Raw genomic sequence first — 25731 nt, 5'->3', positions numbered from 1 at the left:
GCAGGTAACTTAACCTCTCTGAGCCTCAGTTTCCTCAGCTCTAAAATGGATTGGTAACTGCCTCACAACTGGAAGGCCCTTGGTGCAATGCCTGGCAAACTTCATAATAGTTATTGTGTTATTTTTATCCTGTTTCTGGCAGACTTAGCATCCCAGGGGTACTTTCTTCCAAGCTTATGTAATATCCCTTTCCCCTGCCCCTACTCCCAGCCCACAAAGTAACATCGCTCAGTCAGGCATCTCCTGACTGCTTGCTCCTTCTTGGTGTAAAGCTAGACTATTTCTTGGACCTTCCCCTACACTCACCTCTGCTGTGCCTATAACAGTGAACAACAGAGTGGATGTTTGGGCTCTGGAATAAGACCATCATTTATTAACTGTATAACCTTGGGTAAAATGCTTAATTAACCTCTCTGAGCCTCAGTTTCCTTATCTGTGAAATGGGGATATGCAATAATACTGCTTCATCAGATTAGTTGCAAGGATTAAATAAAACAGCATGCTATGCTCTCATAAGAGGTCCTGGCTCCTCTGAGGTGCTCTAACTTTCTCATCCTCTTGCGGCTCTGCTCCCTTCCCCAGGCAGCCTGGCACTGCAGCTGTAAATCATCCAGAAGCCAAGAGCACCCTCCTCCCTCCCACCCCAGTACCAAACTCCTCATCACCTCCACCCACTAATGACCTGGTGATTGGCTTCTCATTAAAGCAATGACAAAGAGGCCTCTGTGCTTTTAGCTGGGGTCTAATCAGCCATAGATCTGCCCCAGGGTCAGTCAGGGGTGAAGGAGGAATTCTGGTTCCTGGGGCCTGGCTTGGCGTTGATGGGGCTGTCTCCTGGGAGGGGCAACCACTGGCCTGAACTGGAATTCTCGGGACAGGGTCCTGCTATTGTGGGGAGGAGAAACAGGGCTCCTACTCAGTGCCCAGGAGACTGAGAGCCTTGTGTGGTCTGCCTTCCTGAGATGCAATTTTCTCATCTGTCAAGTGGGAATAATAAATGATAATACCTACCTCGTGGGGTTGGTGTGAAAATAGACATAAATAATCAAATGTACATTTCTAAAACTTTGTAGCTGTCAACAAATGGTAGCCAGTATCGTTGTGATTGCTTTCATTATGATTGGATTTTTATTTTAATTTTTATTGGAAACCAAATGCCAATTTTTCCACCTCCATTTGGTGAATAGTTTATTCTGTCTCCAATGATTCATAATGCCACATCTCTATAATGCCACCTCCAGCCATCTCTGTTTAATGCCTGTCTGATCTGGCAATCCCTTGGCCTCATTGCTCATTTTCATAATTTTCTTGAGTACTCTTGGCTCTTTACACTTCCGTGGGAATTTTAGAACCCCTTTGTTTAATTTAATCATCCATATGGTTATTCTTCTGTGATTCTTTTCATATCTCTTCTATGTATATTGGTTTCTCAAGGTGGCTTCCCTCATGGTGGCAAAATGGCTGCAGGAGTTCTAGGAATCACGTACATACTCCATCATGCACAAAAGGGGAAGAGACTTACCCAGGTAGGCCGCTTCTCAAACCCTGACCCATAGAAACTGTGAAGTAATAAATGCTCATTGTTGTTTTAAGCCAATATGTTTTGAGGTAATTTGTTACATAGCAATAGATAATGAATACAGCAGTTATACCATTTCCCAGCCTTTCCTGCAGTTGACTGAGTTCTCCTCTTAATATGAGCTTGAGTGATGTGTGTCACTGCCAGGCCTGTCCATGATAACTTCCCATGTGCAGCCTCCACACTCCTTCCCCTTCCTCCTGGATCAAAGACCCAGGGCAGCCATGGGAGCCGCAAGCTAAAGATGATAGAGCCAAAGGGTAGAAGGAGCCAGGCCCTTCATCGCCTGGAGGAGAGCTGCCCAGGAAAACTGCCTGACCGGGAACACCCACAGTGAATGATTACACAAGTGAGAAATAAACTTTTATGTTAAAGCCTTTGAGATTTGGGGATTTATCTCCTACAGCATTTAATATCATCATTTTTTTAAGGTTTTTTTTTTTTTTTTGATGTGGACCATTTTTAAAGTCTTTATTGAATTTGTTACAATATTGCTTCTGTTTTATGTTTTGGTTTTTTGGCCATGAGGCATGTGGGATCTTAGCTCCCCAACCAGGCATCAGACCCGCACCCCCTGCATTGGAAGGCGAAGTCTTAACCACTGGACCACCAGGGAAGTCCCTAATACCTTCTTTTTAAAAAATTTTTTTGTTTTTGGCGTCGGGTCTTTGTTGCTGTGTGTGGGCTTTCTCTAGTTGTGGTGAGCGGAGGCTACTCTTCATTGCGGTGCGCGGGCTTCTCATTGCGGTGGCTTCTCTTGTTGCGGAGTGCTGGCTCTAGGCATGCGGGCTTCAGTAGTTGTGGCTCGCGGGCTCTAGAGCACAGGCTCAGTAGTTGTGGCGCATGGGCTTAGGTGCTCTATGGCATGTGGGATCTTCCCGGATTAGGGATCGAACCCATGTCCCCTGCGTTGGCAGGTGGATTCTTAACCACTGCACCACCAGGGAAGTCCCCCTAATATCATCTTAATTAATACACTTTTCATATAGCATTTTACAGATCTTTTTTTAATACAATCAATGTTCATTTAAATGTGCTCATATATTTACTAATTTCTTTGCTCTTCATTACTTCCTGCATCTCAGACATTCCATGTGGAATCTTTTTTTTTTCCCTGCCTGAATTATGTCCTTCAGAATTTCCTCCAGTGAAAGCCCACTGGTGATGACTTGCCTTTATTTCTCCTATACAAGTCTTGTCGGTTCTGCTTTTTAAAGTCACTTTGAAACTATGATGTTGTCTTCTTACTTTCATTACTATGGATGAGATGTCAGCTTCAGAGGAACTGTTGCTCCTTTGACGGTAATTTTTTTTCCAGATTGGTTTTGAAATCTTTTCATTGTTTTTGGTTCCTGATATTTCACTATGACACATTTAAGTGTGTGGGTTTAAAAAATATATATCTTCTAGGATTTGTTGGGCTTCTTGAATTTGTGGTTTGATACTTCTCAGATTGGTAAATTTCCTCACACTTTGTCTTTTCAAATATTGCTTCTGTTGCATGTTCTTTTTTCTTTTCTTATGGTTCTTCAATCACATAGGATAGACTTTCTCACCGTCTCCTTCACATCTATTCTCACTTTTGCTTTAGTCTACAGATACTTTTTAAAGCCATTTCCATAAGCTTCAGTTTAATTTGATCCTCCTAACTCCTTGTGACGTAGGTAGGGCAGAGTGCCTCTTTTGCCAAAATAATTATTTTGTCAGCAAGGCAAAGGTGTTTGCCCAAGGCCACACAGCTGGTGGCAGGGCAGTCAGTGAGGCAAGTGGTAGCAAAGAGGCAGGATAATCTAGTCAAAAAAGTTTAAGCTCCGGGGACAGATAGCCAGGGATATGAGTCCTGGACCCACTACTCAGTAGCCTAGTAACCTTGGACAAGTCACTTAATCGCTTCTTGCTTGGATTTCTCCATTTGCAAAATGGGAACCATAATGACTAACTGGCAGGGCTGTTTGGGGAAGTTCACTAGATAATATATGCAAGATTCCTGGCACCGAATAGGCACTCAATAAATATTTGATCAATGAATTAATAAAGTGTTTAGCCAGCTTGGCGCGCAGTCTCTCAATCAATGTTAGCTATTGCTATTATGCTTAAATTTTATTTATATGTAAATGTATTAGTTTAGTACCGTTGTCATTTCAACAAGGCCCTCAGAATTCGGGATCCTCTCTGGTCTCCTGTCCTCCCACCCCTCCCACCCCTGTCACCCCCGCCCCTCCAGGCTCCCCTAGACTTGCCCAGACACAGGACTCAGCCCGTCCCGGCATAAATCAGGCCCTGCAGACCCTGGGTCTGTAATTAACAAGCCGAAGTGGGCGGGTCTGGGTGACCCCGCCCACCCCGTCCCAGGGGCTTCCTGCTCCCGCAGTCCTCCCCAGAAGGGGGAGGAAGGGCGCAGGAAGGTGTGTGTGTGGGTCTCTCACACTCCTCTAATTTATCGCCCTCTGTGTGAAGGAGATTTACGAGCTACGAGACCGGGAGCAGGTACTTTGAGGAAGGGGTGGAGGGGGCGGCGACGGGGGGACCCAGGGGCTAGGCGAGGAGGCAGGTGGTCCACCCGCCTAAATCCTGCAGGGTGGCCGTGCGCGTCCTGCCACAATTCATGGTCCCCAGGTCCTGGCGCCTCCCTCACCAGGGTCTCCCAGGGCCAGGCTCTGAGCTGGGGGTTCCACGTGCTTACCGATTCTTGACGACATCCTGCAGGTTCTGGTATCTGTTGCCCTGTTTTTCAGATGAGAAAACGAAATCTCAGAGACTTCCTTTGCCCTGACTCCAAAGCTTCAGTTCTGTCTATTGTTCCATCCTCAATTACTTCTTGGGGAAGTAGGAAATGAAAATGAAAATTTTCCTACAATTTAAATGAAAATTTTCCTACAATTTAGCTGTATCATTCCCCCATAAAGGAAAGAGCCACCTGCTTGGGGTGGGTCAGGGAAGTGGGGAGAGGGAGCAGACATTCTCCAGGCACTGCAGAGGCCTAGCTTAGCTTCAGGACAGCTCTTTGCTGTGACCATTTTTATGCCCAGTTCACAGAAATGGAAGGAGTTTGCAGCTTTGCCAAATTTATTGACACAGGATCCTTTTCTCACAGAGCATCTCCCAGGGCAAGCTTTCCAGCACACACACCTGTTGAAAAATTGTTAATTGGTTGATTGTTAACTGAAACGAAGCAGGAGTAGGGCTACACTCCAACAGGAAGGATCTTCAGATAACCTCCTTTACCTCTCTCAGACTCCATTTATTCCTCTGTAGATGGGATAATAATAACCACTACCTCAGAGGTGATTTGTGAGGATTAAATGAGACACGCTTGGAACATCACACGACACATAGTAGGTCCTCAGTAATGGTGGTCGTGTCCTCTGCTTTGCCGACGCTTCCTGGAGGGAGGAGGCAAGTAAAAGACATTAGCTCTGAGACACATAGCTAAATTCTTGCTCTTCAAAGGTGTTCCTTTGGGCTAGTTCAAAGAGTTTATCGTCCTTCAAATATGGCTGGCTCAAAAAGAACGTTTTACTCTTGGAATCAGAGGGAAAATTGGGAGATCTAGGACCGGGTGTGAAAAAGTTGGGCGGTGTCTTGGCGCCCTCTGCTGGTCAAGTAGTGGAACTCCAAGGAGACGGTCCAGCTAGGCCTCTAGGCCTGCGGCCCAAGGTTCTGCCTTTTGGGGCAACACAAATCTGTGACGTGAGAGGAAATTGCTCTTTTCTGCCTCTGGTCAGCTTCCTCTTGCACTCCTCTCAGGGGCTCTCCAAACTTTTGCCACTTGCAACCCACAGTTTTTCCACAGGCCCTCTCTCCGCAGATAGCCCACCCTCACCTCTTGTGTCGTAAAGGAAAAACTGAGGCCATCAGGTGGAAACCCTCAACTTCCTGCCGAAGGCCTACAAAAATATCTGTCTGCACCCACCTGCGCCTTTTTTCCTCCTGCCGTCTGAAGCTAATTCCCCTCCTGGGGAACAGATAAAATAGATAACTGATGAGCACCTACTGTATAGCTCAGGGAACTTTACTCAGTGCTCTGTGGTGACCTAAATGGGAAGGAAATTCAAAAAGAGAGGGGTTATATGCATACGTATAGCTGACTCACTTTTCTGTACAGTGGAAACTAACACAGCATTGTAAAGCAACTATACCCCAATAAAAATTAATTAAAAAGTAAAAAATAAAATAATTCCCTGCTGGGGTGGGAAGCCCCTCCCCTGCCATCTCTTACAAAACCTACACTTTGTCCCTCGCTCTCCTGTATTTTAAAAAATTTTTTTGAAATAGACTATCTTTTAAAAATAATTCTAGATTTACAGAAAAATTGAGAGGATAGTACAGAGAATTTCCATATGCTCTGCACCCAGTTTTCTTTATTATTAACCTCTTACCAGGTACATTTGTTACGATTAATGAACCCATATTGATACATTATTATTATTAACTAAAGTCCATAGTCCATAGTCCATAGTCCATAGTCCATATTTCCTTAATTTCCTAATGTTCCTTATCTGTTCCAGGATCCCATCCTGGATACCACATCACATTTATTTGGTGGAATTTCAAATTATTTGGAATTCTTCTGCACTGGAGATTTGTCTCTTCTCTCCTATTCATTCCTTCATTCATTCATTCATTTCATTGTGGGCTCATCAATATTTATCTTGTATAATTTAATATAACTTTGGTTTAATACTTTATTTTGTTGCTTAAATTTTTCTCTCTCAAATATTTTTAACTTCTTCCTTCTTTGGTGTCAGACACATAGGGATATTATGAAGGCTTGTTCCATGATATTTATCGCAGCACTATTTCAAATAGCAAATATGGGAAATAACCTAAATGTCTATCAGTTGGGTTAGAATGATTAAATGAGTTTTGGGTATAACCATTTTATGAAATACTAGGTAGCTCCCCCCAACTCCCTGTCACTTTCTTTCAGTGAAATAGATCTTCGTATACACCTGCATGGAAAAATATAGTGATTGAGGCCACGGGCTCTGGAGACAGGCTGAGTTCAAATTTTGGTACTATGGCCTTGGGCAAGTTACTTAACCTCTCTGAGCATCAACTTTTTTAATCCATAAAATGGTGATTACAAAAAAAAAGGTAATGACAAGAGAATCTATTTTGTGGGATTGTTGTGAGAATTAAATAATACATGGAAAGTGCCCAGAACTATGCCTGGCACATGGTAAGCTTCAATAAATGTTAATTATTATTGGTATTATTATGGAAAGATCTCCAAGACATTGTGTTGAGTAAAAGGGGCAAGTTGAAGAAAAATACTTAAAGCGTATTACCATATGGTATACATATTCATTACATAATAATAGGTAACACCATATGCATATAAAATGTGACACTGGATCAAGTCTATTCCATATGAGGGGGAAAAGTCTCCCTGTGGCCGGCATCTCCTGCCATGTATGCTCCTAGAGGGAATAGTTCCTATTTATATCTCTTTATCCCAGCAACTGGGAGAACTGTGGGACAGTAATAGTAATAAAAATAGCTAACATTTATTACTCTTGGCTCTTGCCATGAGCCAGACCCTGTGCTAAGCTCATTTTATGGATTCTTTCATTTATTTCTCCCAAAAAACCTATGCAGTAGTTGCTACTATTGCCTCCATTTCACAGATGGGGAAAGTGAGGCCTAGAGAGGTTTAGAGCTAGCTAGCAAGCAGTGGAGCCAGGATTCAAACCCAGGCAGTTAGACCTTCCATAATCCTTTACCTAGATTCCCCAATTTTTAGCATGTTGTCCCATTTGCATTATTATTCATTTGCTCTTTATATATGTATATATTTATGTTTTTTTCCTCCTGAACAATTCGAAAGTTACAGACATCCTATCCTGCTCCGTTTACCCCTAAAGACTTCCATGTGTATTTCCTACGAACAAAGACATTCTCTTACATAACCTGAGTACGATTGTCAAAATAATCAATACTATTATCTAATCTACAGTCCATATGCAGATTTGTCAGTTGCCTCATGAATGTCCTTTTGAGCTCTGTATTTTTTCCCCCTGGTCCGTGCATTGCCTTTGGTTGTCATGTCTTTTTAGCCTCCTTTAACTGGGGGCAGCCTTTCCCTGTCAGAGGCCTCACTCTCAATCCCCATGTCACAGGGGTGAAGCTTAGCAGAGCAGGAATGGCACCTTTGTTTATTCGGGAAGTGCTACAGAAATTTTCAAAGCAATGACTATCTCATTTATGCAAATAAAATTGAGTCCCAGGTCTACAAGACTCAGACTGATGGGTCTTTTCCTAAGAAAAGAAAAGCTCCCCCCTGTGCATGAAGTTGAGGCCAGCAGATATTATCAGAGGTATGCAAACTGCCTCAGAATTAGGAGTCTAGTGGTTGAGGGAAAGGCAAAGAGAAGTCTTCACAGGCTGCTGAAACCTGGCAAGCATTGGGGGCACCTGTGAGAGGTGGAAAGTCAAGCCTTTCCTCATCCCCACCAAGGCTATGTGGTCTCTGACTCTCTTGCCTGAAGCTGTTCCGGCGTCAAGGGGCCAAAGAGCCTTCGAGACAGGCATGAACTGCATCCACAAAGGAATTGCTGCTCCAGACCGCCACCTTCACCCACAGAGGAGCTGGTGGGGGTTTCTGGTTGTTTTCCTGACACCCATTCCCTCTTCTCCCACCAAAATGATCTTAATTTTCTGTTAGAGGTTCACTGCTCTTTCATTCTCGGCACACTGGGTGGGATCCCGTCAGGAGGTCTCATCCTCTTGGCCATAGTACATGGTTCAGGTGTGGGCAGTTGCCAGCCAAAGGCAATAAGATACCCAGAGACGTTTGCTGGAGCTTCCAAGAATCTCAAGCCTCCATCGTCCTGTGTGGAAATTGCCTGAGTAGACTCACCTGCTGGATAGGCAAGAGCCTGGCTCCAGCTCTGGGGGGTGGTTATTTCCATCTGGCAAACCATGGGGGAGAGCAGGCCTGAGAATGGAGCTAGCATCAAGGAAGGAGAGCCAGGAAGGTTGGTAAGAGAAAACCCAGGTTCCTGGTCACGTTATTTGAAGACTAGATCAAGCCAGATTTAAAAATCTACCCACACTGTTCGGTTACGTGAGCCAAAATAGTCTCTTTAATATTTAAGTAGTGCCTTTAGATGGAATTGTTGTTTGTAATGTGAAGAGTCCTAATGAATACAGATGGTCAGATTCCATTGATTCTATTTAATGGGTATTTCTTGATCATCAGGCTTTTCATGAGGGGCTGGGGAAATGCAAAGATAAACAAGAGGGGGTCCTGTCCTTAAAGAGCCCCTTTTCAGTCTGGAGAAGCGGACGAGGGAAGAGAAGGATGGCTTGAACTTGAACCCTGCCTCTGAAATGCAAATATTCCTCCGAGGAGTTCACACAGCTCCTATAATCAATTAATAGACTCACCCTAAGCAGCCCAGCTATGAAAGCCCATCTCTGGATATTGCTGGAGACGCTGCTGGAGAGAATTAACACCTGATAGTTTTGCTCTAAGCATTTGGGATTGAGTAAGTCAATGTGTCCATCAAGGAAATAGCAGCCGATGAAAACCCAAATCCCACATCGTTCAATGTGGTCAGCAAGGCTTTACTTTCGATTTTCAAGAACGAGGCGCCAATTTTGCACCTAAAAGCTGCCCAATCTGACCTTGCTAAACAGCAAAATGAAGAGCATCCTTACACAACTGATAAAATAAAGGCAGTTAGGTTACAAGACAAACTGTCATTACAGATGAACCCAGCTTGGTCTTTTAATTTTTTTGGCCGTGCCATGGGCCATGTGGGATCTTAGTTCCCCGACCGGGGATCGAACGCGCGTCCCCTGCATTGGAAGCGCGGTCTTAACCACTGGACCACCAGGGAAGTCCTCAGGCTTGATGTTTTTAAAAAATCAAAGTTTTCGGGTTTCCCTGGTGGCGCAGTGGTTGAGAGTCTGCCTGCCAGTGCAGGGGACACGGGTTCGTGCCCCGGTTCGGGAAGATCCCACATGCCGCGGAGCGGCTGGGCCCGTGAGCCATGGCTGCTGAGCCTGCGTGTCCAGAGCCTGTGCTCCGCAACGGGAGAGGCCACGACAGTGAGAGGCCCGCGTACCGCAAAAAAAAAAAAAAAAATCAAAGTTTTCAAGAAAAATTCCAGCTCTGCAAGCCCAGATGTTTCTGTATCCTAGAAACATCCTAAAGAATGAAGAGATACGACCCAAAATGAATGCTATCAAATGCTCCCTTTGGCAGCACATCTGCTAAAATTGGAAAAATACAGAGGAGATGAACAGGGCCCCTGTGCAAGGATGAGACCCAAATTCCTGAAGCATCTCATATTTTTCAGGTACACTCATCACACACACAAAACAGTGACTGTGTGAGGAGATGTATGTTAATTAACTTGACTGTAGTCATTTCACTATGTATATCAAATCACCATGTTGGACCCCTTAAATATATACAATTTTTATTTATTGAATAAAATTTATAAAGAGAGAAAGAAAAGAGTCATCACCATAAAAACGACCAAACAAACAACCAAACAAAATGCTATCAAGATAACCTTCCTCTCACTGGAAGACACAAAATAGTGTAAAGTAGTTGCTGGAATCCCTAAGCATTACAAGGTTCTCCTCCTGTTTCTGGTGAATTCACAGCAGTGAAAAATGAATATTTTGCTTTTTTTTTTTTAAATTTTCTTTCTTTAAGGCAGCCTGTTATCTGGGATCAAATAAGAACCTGAGTAGGAAAATAGGCCAGACCCAGGGAGGTGCCTTGTAGTCAGGCACCCCAGAGAAACAGAACCAATAGGAAATTGTGATATTGTGATTTATAATAAGAAGTATGTAGTTGGTGTTCATCCCCATTCCTGGCACAAAGCCCCTAAAACCCTTGGAATTTCCTAAGTGATGAGAGTTATAAACATGTCTACTGTTGTATTAATGAGTTATAAACATGTCTACTGTTGTATTAATGAGGTGACTATTAGACTGTATCTTAGGATGGGGGCTGGTTGCCAGGAGAACCAACCATGTGATTAGAGTATTGGAACTTTCAGTCCCCAGTTCCTCTGGGGAGGGGAGAGGGGCTGGAAGTTGAACGCATTGCCAATGGCCAGTGATTTAATCAATCATAACTCTGTAATGAAGCCTCCATCAAACCCCAAATGGTTGGGTTCAGAGAGCTTCCAGGATGGTGAACACATGGAGATTTGGAGAGAGTGGCACACCGTGCCCTTTGCCCATACCTTTCCCTATGCGTCTCTTCTTCCTGGCTGTTCCTGAGTTCTAGGTAATAAGCCAGTACTATAGTAAGTAAAATGTTTCAGAGTTCTGTGAACAGCTCTAGCAAATTAATTGAACCTTAGGAGGGTCATTGGAAGCTCCAGTCTATAGCCAGTCAGTCAGAAGCACAGGTGACAACCTAGACTTTTGATTGGCATCTGAAGTGGCAGGGCGGGGGGTGCAGCCTTATAGGACTGAGCCCTTAACCTGTGGGAGCTGATGCTACCTCCAAGTAAATAGTATCAGAATTCAGCTAGTGTCAGAGAATTTTTTGGTGTGTGGGAAAAGGCCACATGTCAAAACTGGGTGCAGAATTGGAGTTTCTGGTGCAGAAAACTGTGTTGGGTATGGAGGAAGCTGGGTCAGGTTGACTGGAGACAAAAGGACCAGCAAAGGCAAAAGATACTGCACCAGTTCAGGCAAAAGATAATGGATAATGGAGGCCTGAATTAGAGGTGGAGTAGTAGGGTGGATGGGGAAGAGGGAGTAGATTTTTAAATAGACAAGACTTGGTGCTCGATTGGATGAAAGGAGTGAAAAAAGGGGAAAGTCTAGAATGACTCCAAGGTTTCTGGCTCAAGCAACTTAAGTTGTCAGGGAATTGCCTGAAATAGGCAACTTTGGAGGAGGAACGAGTCTTGAGAAGAAAATGAGCTTAGTTTTGGAAACGTTGACGTTGGGGTGACTGTGGGACATCCAAGTGGAGATATTCACAACAGGCGGAGGGTTAAAGAAGCGCGAAGCCCGAGGGAGAGGTGAGTGTGGAGATATAGACTGGAGAGTCAGCAGCACATGCTGATGGCCGTTAACACCAGGTGAGTGGATGACATTGCCCAGGGGAAACGTGTAGAGTGAGAACAGCGGTGAGTCACTAAGAACGTTAAAGTAGTGGGTGGTAAAGAGGACCCTCAAAGGAAGCTGAAGATGGAGGTCAGAGAGGTGGAGAGGAAACCACGAGAGAAGATTCATGGAAACCAGTGAGTAGCACATTTCAAGAAGGTAGCCACGGTCGTGAGCTAGAGGCTCTGGAGAAGTCAAGTAAGATGATTAACCGTCGGGTACCGGCTGGATTCTGAGGTGGTTTCAAGATACAAGGAAGGGACTTAGTTTACCTTAGGACAGTGGTTCTCAGACCTTAGCGTGCATCAGAATCACCCAGAGGGCTTGTTTAGAACATGCCTGGCTTCCAGAATTTCTGATTCAGTAGGTCTGGGGCAGGGCCTGAAAATGTGCATTTCTAACAAGTTCCCAGGTGGTCCTCATGCTGCCGTCTCAGGACCACACTGTGAGAACTACCGCCTTCAGCGTTACCATCCTCAGGGAAGTGAGGTAGCAGGGACGCCTTCATGGCAGCCACACAGTGACCCAGGGACACAGGGAGAACTAGGACACTGGCTGGTTGGAATTCCAGTCATGGAGGAGGTTCTGGTCTAACAGAGGGTTGAGAAGACAGGCCCCCTCTGCACAGAGTGAGGCCAGTTTCCCTCCCGGCAGCCATACCTGAGAGGGCATCACCCTTACGAAGGGCAACTTGGCAACAGCTATCAACGTAGCACTTGTATATTCCCTTTGACCCAGCAATCCTACTTTTGTGTAAAATAAGAATATAAATGTTTATATATAAATATATGTACATACTTGCAATTAAAGAAATTCTTTTTTTTTTTTTTTGCATGAAAAAATTCTTGAAGGATAAATGAGAAATAATAGTGGTTTCAGAGACCGGGGTGGGGTAGGACTGGAAGGATGGAGAACAGAGGTGGGAGATAAACATTTTACTGAATACTCTTTTATGCTTTTTTTAAAAAGCATTTGGACCATGTGACTCTATTATCTTTTTAAAATAGACTTTATTGTTTAGAACAGTTTTAGATGCACAGCAACACTGAGCAGAAGATACGGAGATTTCCCATATGCTCCCTGCCCCAGCACATGCACCGCCTCCCCATTATCCACATCCCCCATCACAGGGGTGCATTTGTTACAGTCGATGGACCAACACTGACACATCATTACCACCCAAAGTCCACAGTTTACATTAGGCTTCATCCTTGGCTTTGTATATCCTGTGGGTTTGGTTAAATGCATGATGACATGTACCCACCATTATAGTATCATACAGAGTAGCTTCACTGCCCTAAAACCCTCTGTGCTCTGCCTGTTCATCCCTCCTCCCCCCACCCCCTTCCCCTGGCAACTAAGTGTTAATCTTTTTTTTTTTTTTGCGGTAGGCGGCCCTCTCACTGTTGTGGCCTCTCCCGTTGCGGAGCACAGGCTCCGGACACGCAGGCTCAGCGGCCATGGCTCACGGGCCCAGCCGCTCCGCAGCATGTGGGATCTTCCCGGACCGGGGCACGAACGCGTGTCCCCTGCATCGGCAGGCAGACTCTCAACCACTGCGCCACCAGGGAAGCCCTGTTAATCTTTTTAAAACTTAAAAATGTTTATTATTCAAAGAAATAGACTAATATCTTCAGTCCTGCTGCCTGGGTTTGGATCTCCTCCCTACCATGGCTGTGTAACCCGTGGCACATGGATTAACTTGCTTAAGCCTCTGTTTTCTTATCTGTAAAGTGGAGGTGCTAATAGTATCTATGTTGTAAGACTGCTGAAAGATAATCTAAAATTTGAGAAGCATTCAGCCGGGCACCTGGCACTTAGTAAACACAAATCCAGGTACATACCATGGTTATCATCTGTCATCTTGTCATCTCTGTGGAGGCTGCCTTTCATTGTCCCAGTGTGCATCTCACATTCATCCATCCAGAGGAAATCTGATTGGGTGACGTTGTCGTTATCCAATATGGAGCGTCTCTGTTAGACTCTTACAGACCCATATCATGGGTGGTTGGTCATTTTGATGTGCAGCCTATCCATAGCCACTTTGGGCTTGGGCCCCACCCCCAGACTAAACCACTGGCACCAGAAGCATAGTCCAGTGATATGACACAAGACAGAACAAGAACTGCCCCCCACCAATGTAACCAATTTCCTCAGAGGAGGGCTCTGGGGGTAGCAGGCACTCAGAACTCTTTGGCTTGTGCAGTACAGTTGGTTAGGAAAGGAAAAGAATCCAGAAAGAGCCTGGAAGAAAATGAGGGAGGACTTCCCGGGCGGTCCAGTGGCTAAGACTCTGTGCTCCCAGTGCAGGGGGCCCGGGGTTCGATCCCTGGTCAGGGAACTAGGTCCCACATGCCACAACTAAAGATCCCGCGTGCCGCAACTAAGACCCAGCACAGCCAAATAAATAAATAATTTTTTTTAATGAGGGAACAAGGGATTAAAAACTCTATTATTATTGGTTTAGGGTTGCTGGGAGGATTAATGGAATCAATCCACATACAGTATTTCTCGAAGTGCTGGGTGAACTGTAAGCACTCAATATATGGTAGCCTTGAGGATGGCAGTGATGATGGTGGTGATGACGATTATGACTGTTATCAGGTCTATTTGAGGCTGAAGAACAGGTACAGGTAGAATGATGGGGAGAGGGAGATAAAGGACGGATTGTACTCAAGAGAAAGGCCATTAGGGTTTAAGGTTTCAAAGCAGGAGTAGCTCCTGGGGATGTAACAGCCCAAGCCGAGGTCCTAAGAGTGGCCGTGTGACATGCATACACCTGGCAGCTCCTTCCTCCCTGCACCTACAGATAGACTGAGTGTCCAAGATCTGTATTCTCCTATGGTCTCACGCAGTGCCCACTCCTCCTGCCTCGGATCCATGGGGAGTGCTCTGCCACTACCTGATGCCTTTTCAGAGGTACCCAATTCTCTCCCCTCCTAGGACTTCAGAAAGGGGCCAGTGTTTGAGGTCCTCCTGCCTGCAGAGCCACTGGATGGCACGTACTGGCAACTGGTGTGAGCTTGGGCTGCGGGGGAGGTTCCAGAACAGGAGACTATTTATAGCCTGGCACAGATGCCCAGTTCCCAGCTAAGGGAGGGGGCGTGGTAGATGGGAAGCAATCGTGCTTCCATTGTTTATTATTTTATTAACCACTTAGGAGACTGTATGCAGTGAGCATCACCTGGTTTCATCTCTAGTTTTCCTGTTTGCGATTCCTTCCTGCTTTTTACCTCAAGAACAACATTCTTCCCCAGGGGCCAAAGAGGGGCCAGGGAGAAAATGAAATTGACCAAGTGACAATGAATGACGGCAAAGAAGGGATAAATATTCATCCAGCTCCATCAGCAGTGGGAGTGGGTCCAAAAAAACACTTAGCCTCACAAATTGCTCACTTATCCTCCCCATAGTGAGTTTGCTCCAAATGGTTTGGAAAACTATTGCTGCTAATCAAAGGCGTCAGGCCCTTTGCTGGAAGGGGGCCAAGCACGGGCCCAGCAAGAGTCTGAATTGTGCCTGGATTCATTATCTAGTCCAACATTTTAGTGGTAGGTTTTTGTTTGATTTCAAAGTGAGATGGTTAGGTCATTATTTGTTAAATTATAGCTTTTAATTAGCAGCTCGATTAAAATGAAAAGCCTAAGAGAGGCTCACATGCCTCTACGTTTTTGTTTGGAATTTATAATTGTTGCTATTTGGAAAAGATTAGCTGGGGGCATTAAAGTTTGTTTGTTTGTTTGTTTTAAAGAAAATCCTCAAATTATATGCTGTTGGGGAGGGAGTGATGGGGGATGCCAGTAAGCTAGATACAAAGACCTTACAAGAATGCTATCTGTATTATTACCCATGCCCAGTGTTCTTATATTTGCAGAAAAAGAGGGGGGACAGATGTTTTATAATAATTCATACATTTTCCCCCAGGTTGAGCCCAAGATGGGAACTGAGGCATTAAGGGGTAGTGAATTTGCCAGAAGAGTGGTTAGCCAAGGCCCTGGTTACAGATGGAGTTTTGTTCACCGCTTACCCACTCCTGATTCCCCCAGAAGGTTGGGAAGATGGGGGGCCCTTGATCAGCCTTGGTAGATTTCTTCCCCTTGGCAATTTGGTTTCTGCATTTGGGAGGAACGAGGAACATTCCTTATTCCTTGCCCCAACTTTGCGGCCATCATCCCACCTGGTTTAGCCCTTGTTCCGCTAGTTGCAGAACAATCTTAGATCCAGCAGGGGGCGCGCCACTGCCTGATTTAGAGCTCGAGCCTCCCTCCCTTGCGAAACCACACCCCCACCATCTGCACAGAAAGTGTGCTTTTCTTCCCGTCTCTGTGTTGGTTTTCCTTCTCTGGTAACAGCAAGGATGTAGATTACAATCTCTGCACGTTGGGCCTCGGGCTGGGAGCGGCTGTCAAGGCAAGCGCCTTGGTTTTCTTCATCTTTTCACACCCAAAGAGAGCATCGCCGCCCACCCCATGGGGGCTAAGGCAGAGAGAGGACCCCCGGTGTCTGAGCCATTTCCCTCAAGACTCCTTTGCTTTGCGCTCTGCAGGTCCCACCGACAGCAGGTGGGAAGCGTCTCTAGAGCGCAGGGTGAGCCCACATCCATCATCCCTCATCCGATCTCCTGTGGTACTTGGGCATCTTGTACCATTGGGCCACAAATGCCATTAGAGCAAAGATCAGGGTTGTCCTCTGATCTATTACCGACACATGTATCACGGATACATGATACATAATGAATGAATGAATGAATGAATTCATATAAACCTTTCTTTAATTATTTCATTCTTTCACGTACTGAGCAAGCACTCTGTGCCAGACACTGAGATTAAAATATAATCCCAATCTTCAAGGAGATTATAGCCTGGAGACAGAGACAGACATGAATCTGGGCAACTAGAATTTCCAGCTTCCCCTAGTTAGTGGTTAACTAACTTCATTTAGCCAGCAAAATCACACCAGTCACATAGTAAGGATACATACTGGCTGGACACGACAACATCCTTCTGAAATTCAACCACCTCTTACCTTGGCAGTGAACTTGACTCCCACCCTCTTTCCCAGGGTTGTGGGGCAGGGGAGGTTCCAGTTCAGATGCCCTTAGTCTCCTATTACTCTGAAGCTCCAGATTACGCTCTACATCCCATATCTCCTGTGGAACCAGGCCACCTTGCCGAGGTCACTTTTGACCCAAAGCCCTTTGGCTGTGCGTCAGGGTCTCTGTGAGTGATTTTTCCCTCAGGAGGGGAGATGTGAAAATAGCCCATTAATAAATAACACTTTGTCCTAAAGGACTTTTGGACGTATGCTGTTATTGATGTTTTGTTTGTTTTGATTTTGCTTTAGAGTATAGATTTGATGTTCCACCTCCCCATCTTGCTTTCATCTTTATTCTTAATGATCACGTTTTATTCCACTTATAGGAGTAATCAAAGAGGTAAAACCCTCTGCCTGTGGGGGAGAACAGCACAGATAAGAAGCCCAGAAATAGGAACTGTTTTCTGATGAGAAAATGTCAAATTTTATAGGAGATTAGCTTTGAGTATTGGAGGGAGGGTTATCATTATGGCCTGAAGCAACTATACGTTATCTCTAGAGTTCTGATGGCCAAGAAAGGTGGAATAAATGTTTGGGAAGTGTTTTAATATTTTGATCTCTGAAAAAGGCTAGAGCATGAAATAAGTAAACGAAAAGACTTTGACGCTTTTTGACTCTTGGAGCAAAAAAAAAAAAAAAACCCACAAAAAATTAACCTTTATAATTTCATGGTATTGAAATTTTACTAGAATTAAATTGTTTTAAATCACACAATTGCTCCAGCTCCAGCTGTGTGCGCTGGTGTGAATCAAATACTGTCTGTCATTTAGATTACACTTCTCCCCTCCGTAGCCCCCCAGCAAGGGTCCCAATGACTACAATTAAAACCACTGCACTACATGGTTTCGCAAGGGAATTCTAACAAACCTTTAAAGAGAAGATAATCCCAGGGCTGTTTAAACATGCTATGTAGAAAAAAGAGGAACTTTTCCAAAATCTTTTAGAAATATGAGCACAAGACTGATACCAATCCAGTGAAGACTTCATTAAATATAAAAACATAGGTGCAGGTCATTAATTACTATTAATGCAAAAAGTTCAATTACAATATTAATAAAAAGAATATAGCATAGTAAAATTAATATATCATATGGAGTTTGTTCCAGGAGTTCAAGGGTGGTTCAACATACGGACCTCTACTACCAAAACCCAGAACATCCTCTTCTGGTAGTAGTGGACTAGATAATTTAGAAGAATACTTTCCACAAAGAAAAATCTTTAAGTTAGACAAAGTATAACAAAAATATTTTAGTAAGAGTTAATAAGATAGGGATCAATTACCGAATGAGGTCTGGGAGAGGTTGGGAAAGTGGGTTGGTGAGCAGAGCACTTGGGGTCACTTTTTCCAGAAAATGTGCTGAGAGTCTAAGATGTACTTTGTGCAGTCCCATAGGGATGGGGGACAAAAGATGGAATCCACCTAGGGTAGGGACTGTGGTTCCATCCCATAGTATTTAATTCAGATAGAATCTAGAAGCAGTGGGGGAATAGATTGATTTCTCAATATGTAGTATTGGAACAACTGGGTAGCCACTTGAAAAACAAAGTTGGATTCAGACTTCACACTACATATGAGGATAAATTCCAATTGAATCAAAGTTTGAAATGGAAGAAAAATGAAATCATGAAAATAATAGAAGAAAATATGAGAGGATTCTAACTCCAAAGGGAGCAAGCCCTTTCTCATTATATCACAAAATCCAAAAGCCACTAAAAATAAATTGATACATTTGGCTACATAAAAAATTTTGCAATGCAAAATACAAACAAAGACAAATGATAAACTTGGAAAAATATGTTCAACTCAAATCACAGGCAAAGAGTTAATTTCCATAATATTTACAGAGGAAAAGATCACTAGCCCAAGAGAAAAGTGGGCAAAAGATGGTCCACAGATGGTTCACAAAAAAGAAAAGAGAAATGACTCTTATTATAAAAAGATGCTCAACCCTAGTCATATGAGAAATGCAAATTAAAACCACATTGAGGTATCATTTTTTACCCATTATACTGGTAAAATCCAAAAATTTGAAATCAGACTGAATGGGTCAGAAAACAAGCATTCTCACACGTTACCAGTAAGAGGGTAAATTGACACCCCCTATCAAGGGCAATTTGTCAGTATTTATCAAAATTACAAATGTTTATACTCTGATCTAGCAGTCCCAGAATTTTTTCCTGCAGATATCCTTACACATGTGCAAAATGATATTCATAATTACGTAATGGCAAAAGAATGGAAACAGCTAAATGTTCAACAATAAAGGATTGGTTAAATAAATTATGGTCCCTCCATATGTTGGAATATTATACAGCTGTAAAAAGAGAGTAAGGAAATTCCTTATGTATTTTATGGAAAGTTCAGCAAGGTACGTTCTAACAAAAAAAGGCAAAGTCCGGAGCAGTGTGCTACCATTTGGGTAAAAAAAGAAAGAGAGAAAAATAACGTATACCCATAGTAGTTGGTATACACATAATTTTTCTAGAAGGATAAACAAAAAACTAAAATCAAGAGTCACCTATTAAGGGACATGGGCACTGAGTGGATGGGAAAAGGGTAGGAGGGAGACTTTTTACTACCTGTGTTTTGTTTTATTGGATGTTTGAACGATGTGGATGCCTTATTTATTTACACCTCTGAGGTGTAACGTTCAGTGTCATGGCCAACCTCCTAACCCACTATTAAAGTAGCAGACGGACTCTATTTCCCAGCAACCAGAAGAGATTGCCCTGAGATGAACTCTCTTCTGGCCAAAGGCATTGATTTCTAATCACCAGCTGGGCTTGGAATGCAGCTGACGTGGTTTATGAGACAGAATGGAGCTAACAGGCCCCTACTTCAATTTTACCTCTAACTTTGACTTAAGAAACAATTTTTTAATCGTGGTAAAATATACATAATATAGAAGTAACCATTTTAACCATTTTTTATTGAAGTATAATTGATTTACAATGTTGTGTTAATTACTGCTGTACAGCAAAGTGATTCAGTTATACATATATATACATTCTTTTTTAAAATATTCTTTTCCATTATGGTTTATCATAGGATATTGAATATAATTCTCTGTGCTATACAGTAGGACCTTGCTGTTTATCCATTCTATATATAAAAGCTTACATCTGCTAATCCCAACCTCCCACACCAGCCCTCCCTTAACCCCTCCCCCTTGGCAACCACCAGACTGTTCTCTATGTCTGTGAGTCTGTTCCTGTTTCACAGATAGGTTCGTTTGTGTCCTATTTTATTTTCTTTTATTAAAATTTTTTTAAAATTTTATTTATTTATTTTTGGCTGCATTGGGTCTCCACTGCTGTGCATGGGCTTTCTCTAGTTGTGGCGAGTGGGGGCTACTCTTCATTGTGGTGCGCGGGCTCCTCTTGTTGCGGAGCACAGGCTCTAGGCGTGTGGGCTTCAGTAGTTGTGGCACATGGGCACAGTAGTTGTGGCACACAGGCTTAATTGTTCCATGGCATGTGGGATCTTCCCAGACCAGGGATTGAACCCATGTCCCCTGCATTGGCAGGTGGATTCTTAACCACTGCACCACCACCAGGGAAGTCCCCTGTGTCATATTTTAGATTCCACATATAAGTGATATCATATGGTATTTGTCTTTCTCTTTTTGACTTACTTCACTTAGTATAATAATCTCTAGTTGCAACCATGTTGCTGCAGATGGCATTATTTCATTCTTTTTTATGGCTGAGTAGTATTCCATTTTATGTAGGTACCACACCTTCTTTATCCATTCATCTGTCAATGGGCATTTAGGTTGTTTCCATGTCTTGGCTATTGTGAATAGTGCTGCTATGAACATAGGGGTGTATGTACCTTTTTTGAATTATAGTTTTGTCAGCATTTTAACCACTTTTAAGTGTACAATTCAGTGGCATTAAATACATTCACAGTGTTGTGCAGCCATCTCCACCATCCATCTCCAGAAAATTTTCATCATCCCAGATAGAAAGTCTGTACCCATTAAACAACAATTCCGCATCCCTCCTTCTGCCCAGCCCTTGGTTACTACTGTTCTACTTTTTGTCTCTATGAATTTGCCTATTCTCATATAAGTGGAATCATACAATATTTGTTCTTTTGTGCCTGGCTTATTTCATTTAGCATAATATATTTTTTATAAATTTATTTATTCATTTATTTTAATTTTTGGCTGCATTGGGTCTTTGCTGCTGCACGCGGGTTTTCTCTAGTTGCGGAGAGTGGGGGCTACTCTCTGTTGCGATACATGGGCTTCTCATTGTGGTGGATTCTCTTGTTGCAGAGCACGGGCTCTAGGTGCGTGGGCTTCAGTAGTTGTGGTTTGCGGGCTTCAGTAGTTGTGGCTCGCGGACTCTAGAGCGCAGGCTCAGTAGTTGTGGTGCATGGGCTCAGTTGCTCCGCGGCACGTGGGATCTTCCCGGACCAGGGCTTGAACCCGTGTCCCCTGAATTGGCAGGCGGATTCTTAACAACTGCGCCACCAGGGAAGCCCCATTTAGCATAATATTTTTTTTTAGCATAATATTTTGAAGGTTCATCCATGTTGTGGCATGCACCAGAATTTCATTCCTTTTTTATGACTGAGTAATATTCCATTGTATAGATAAACCACATTTTAGTTCTTCATTCATCAGTTGATGGATATTTGATTTGTTTCCACTTTGCGGCCATTGTGGATAATGCTGCTACGAACGTTGGTGTCCAAGTGTCTGTTTGAGTCCTTGCTTTCAGTTCTTTGGGGAACATATACCTGGGAATGAAATTGCCCTTATTTTGGCTTTTAACCAAATGAGCTAACCAGAGCAACACTCCTCAAAGATTGTGAAGACTCTTGACTGCAAGGAAAATCAGGAAGAAAGTTAAAATACAAACAATTAAACAATGTAAAACAGCCAAGCAGCGTCTACACATAAATGCATCACAACCAAAATGAACGTGAGGCAACTGAATGCCACGGGCTTGGATGTCGTCGACTTTTTCCCACAGATGATCCACAGCTGTGTTGGTATCTCAGGTTTGTCTTCATCCCAGGGCCGGAAGGATTTCAAAGGATGCCTGGCACTCCTCCTATAGGAAGCACAGATGGATCTGCAGTTTCTACCTAGTCACAGGTAAATTGGAACCTGAGCTGTGCCTCATGGGAGTTTTGGCACTCAGCAAAGCTGCCCTATGGTGGCACTAATGTATCATTTGCTTTTTGAACTCTGAAAAAGGCTGCCGGCAAGCTTAATAATTTGCTGGTGGCGTTCTGACCTCCTCTGAGAGGGCTTCTGGGCAGGGGCATCCTAAATGGCCTTAACCCTGAGCCAAGGTATCACCAAATTTGTGAAATAAGCACCCTGCCCTTCTCACTTCTCTGGCATCAGTTTTTACTCATCCTGAACAGTGGTGAGTGGCTATTGGCAAGGCTGCTTCCTCTATGTAAAACTCAAAACCCGCCTACAGTGGGTCACTTGTGAAGTCCCACAGTTGGCCACGGAGAAGCGCCTGTTAGGTACATAGTCGCCCCACATTCACCCTGTGTGCAGTTCTCACTGTGGCTTGCTGCCAGGCAGATGGCAGAAGAGGCTCACCCTTAACTCCAAGAAGATAAGGGAGGGATCATGTACGCAAAAACAGCTTCCTCTGCCTTGAGGAGTTGAAAGAATGACACAATGAACTCTTGGAATCGGGAGAGCTCTTTTTTGAGTACCCTTAGTTCAACACAGAGCAGATATTTTTGTTTGCCACCCCCTCTTCTGTCCACACCACCCTAATTTCTCATGGGGGAATTAACCCTTCCCTGGTTCGCAGCCATGTGGTACTTTTTGTTTTTTGGTTTTTTATAGCCGTGCCACGTGGCTTGCGGGAGATCCCCGAGCAGGAATCAAACCCATGCCCCCTGCAGTGGAAGCACAGAGTCCTAACCACTGGACCACCAGGGAATTCCCTCAGCCACGTGGTTTAGATATACCTAACCCTGCCCCACAGTTCCAGGGATGGATGCTGATTCGCTTAAGACAGAGTGTCCCAGCCCTTGGATGCAGTGATTAGTTTAAAATGAGTAGTTAACCCAAGCCAGTCAGATGCAAGGAAATGTTTGCTGGTGTTTCTGGGAAGGAGAAGCCCCCTTTTGGGGCAGAAGTATGCAAATAAGGAAGGATGTAACCTCAGGAGTGCCTGGCAGCCATTCTGCTACCATGAGGGAGAGCATGCCTGAGATTAAAACTGAGGACGTTGAGAAACCAACAGAGAGAAACTGGGCACACTGTTTGAACCTATATCAAGCCCCACCTGAAGTTAACCCCGTCTCTGAACCATTCAGTTATGTGAGCCAATAAATGACCTTTATTTTTTTAAGCCAATTTGAGTTGGAGTTTCTATTACTTGCAGCATAAAGTTGTCCAGCTAATTCAAGGCTTCATAATCAATGCTACAAGAAATCTAGATCTTCCAGTGAGAGAAAATTGTTAGTTGTTTCCGTGATGTGTTACTGGAAGTTCAGCAGAGGATAAGGGCAGGAGGATGGAAAGCATGTGAAGAGGAAGTTTGGTGTCTGGCCCAAGGAAGTGAGAGTCCCTACTGAAGACTACTTATTCAGGAGGGAAGTTGCTATGCCCCAGGTGATGGCATGAGAACCATTCTTGTATAAATTGAAGAAAGAAGACAAGTTTGTCTTGGTCTGATCTCCCCCTATTATTCTCATTTCCTCTATAAAATGAGGATGTTGGATTTGGTGAGCTCCAGCATTCTTAAAGAGCACAGGCTTCCGAACCTCACATACCTGAGATTGGATCCTAACATCAGCTGAACAACCTCAGTCAAGTTACTTAACCTCTCTGAGCCTCAGTTTCCTCAGCTACAAAATATGGGTATCGATTATACCTTCCACACAGTGATTTTTGTGACGACCTAATGAAATACCACGTATGAAGGTGCTAGCACAGTGCCTGGCATATGGTAAATATCCTATAAATATCAGCTCTCCCTCCCCCACCCCACTGCCATCTCTGTAAGTATAGAACAAAGGGTGGGCAACCTCTTGCTGACGGGGCCAAGTCTGGCTCCTGCTTTTGTAAATAAAGCTTTATTGGAACACAACTGTGCTCATTCATTTACACATTGTCTATGGCTGCTTTCTAGCTCTAAGCAGAGTGTTGAGTAGCCAGGACAGAGACTGTATGGCCCACAACACCTAAAATATTTACTGTCTGGCTCTTTACAGAATAAGCTTCCTGATGTAGAACATAAGGCCTGATCTAGATTAAGGAACCTGAGTCATTTTGCCAGCAGGGAGGGGAAGTGTTGGGAGGGTATAAAGAAACTTCTTGATGCCTCTTGAATCTTTCATGCTGACTCTGGCGGCCAGTCTCAAAGGAGAATAACCCACGGCAGGAAAAAATCCCAGGGAAATAGTCAAACATGGTTCAGGATTCAAACCTTCCCCAGCACTTGAGGAAAGGGGCCGAAAGGAAGGTTGTCTCTCTAGATATCACACACACACACACACACACACACACACACACACACACACGCGCGCGCACACACGCACACAGCTACAAGGACGTGACCAGACTTTTTTTTTTTAAGTACTTACACAAAAATAGTAAATGTTGCAATAGGTCTGGGATGCTGTTCTGGTGAGAAGAAACAACTTCCTTTGGGGCACCATTTTCTGTGGGTGTGGCATCTGGAAGAGATTATGTCAGGGTCACGAGCATTCGTTGATCACGGGATGCTTGGGTGGCCCCAGCACTGACTGGAGCTGAGTTTAATGCCCCAAACAGATTACCTGACCCACCGTCCAGAGCAATGTATGGTTTCCTCTGTACCTGTAACTGTATGAGAAAATGGCCGGCCCCACAGATCTAGCTGTTGCCCTTCTGGGTGGTACTGACCCACGGTAATTCACCATGACTTTCCCTGCAGAATGAGTGCAATTTACACCCCTCTGAGCTGCACAGCCATCTCCATAGAAGATACTATCACTGGTAACTCAGCTTCTTCCTTAAACAGATAACACGAGGCACACATGCCACTGAAAAATGTGGGGTTTTTTTCCCTTTTTAAATTGAAATATAGCTGACATACAACATTATGTTAGTTTCAGGTGGTGGTGTTTTTCTTAGCAAGACACACCTTACTGGGTGAGGCCAGGAGCGCCCTGGCCCTGCTTGAGTAACAAAATACCTCAAGGCACTTTTTTTTGTTTGTTTTGGGTGGTTTTTGTTTGTTTGTTTGTTTGCTTTTAGCCTTTGCTCTGTGAGAGAAGCCCACCTCTGTGTATTTCTGGGTACTGGGGGCTGGAGACCATTCCCCGACCCCATCACCTCCACTTCCTGGAGAAGTAGTTCTGATTAACTTGCTCTGTCTTTCTTACTTTCTCCCTCTCTCTCTTAGAAACACATAAACTGTGTGCTTACCTCATGACACGTCTCACCCTCTTGTGATGATCACACAGCCTGCATTGCCCTGACCCCAGCCCCTCCAGGATCTGGACGGGGCTGCTTTAATGCTTCAGCTGCCCTTTGGCGCTTCCTGTGCTTAGGAGCTGGTCAGCTGCTTAGATGTTCTGCCAGTGACACCAGAGAGAGGCTTGCTGGTGTGGACTGGAACCACCCACCACCAGTCCTGAGCCAGGAACTCTGAAGGGAGAAAATGTTTCTAAACTAGGAACTCTCAGTGCATGGAGATGGAAGGGGTTACAAACCTTGCCTTCGAACCTGGAAGGGATTTCAAATCATTTCCTCCAACTTTCCCATTTTATGGATGGGGAAACTGAGGGCTTGAGGGGTGATGTGGTTTCCCCAAGACACCCAGCTGGCTCTTGGCAGCACTGCAAATCAAGTCCCAGGTCCTCTTTGTCACATCAAATGGTAAAGCGCATTATTGCCGTTCTGCAGCTGCGTCCAGCACCAAGTGAAGGCAGGCATTTGGTCTGGCTTTTCTCAGAATGTGGTCCTTCTCATGAGAGACAGGTGGGCACGGGGCAA

The 25731-nt window shown here is 44.2% G+C and overlaps 1 long non-coding RNA gene and 1 other non-coding gene across 2 annotated transcripts; one reads left to right on the top strand and one right to left on the bottom strand.

Moving 5' to 3' along the window:
- The first annotated feature begins 9778 nt into the window (after positions 1-9778).
- LOC132512406 (U6 spliceosomal RNA) lies at positions 9779-9885 on the top strand. The gene has a single exon (XR_009538136.1). It is a non-coding gene; the product is annotated as a U6 spliceosomal RNA (small nuclear RNA).
- Positions 9886-21563: 11678 nt separating this feature from the next.
- Positions 21564-25280, bottom strand: LOC132511514 (uncharacterized). Its single transcript, XR_009537626.1, has 3 exons — positions 25162-25280; positions 24336-24428; positions 21564-21826 (listed from the first exon to the last, which is right to left on the bottom strand). It is a non-coding gene; the product is annotated as an uncharacterized LOC132511514 (long non-coding RNA).
- Between the last annotated feature and the right edge of the window lie 451 nt (positions 25281-25731).

Source organism: Lagenorhynchus albirostris, chromosome 20, assembly GCF_949774975.1.
Source record: "Lagenorhynchus albirostris chromosome 20, mLagAlb1.1, whole genome shotgun sequence".
In the NCBI taxonomy this organism is placed as follows: Eukaryota; Metazoa; Chordata; class Mammalia; order Artiodactyla; family Delphinidae; genus Lagenorhynchus; species Lagenorhynchus albirostris.
This window is presented reverse-complemented; position numbering and strand designations above follow the sequence as displayed.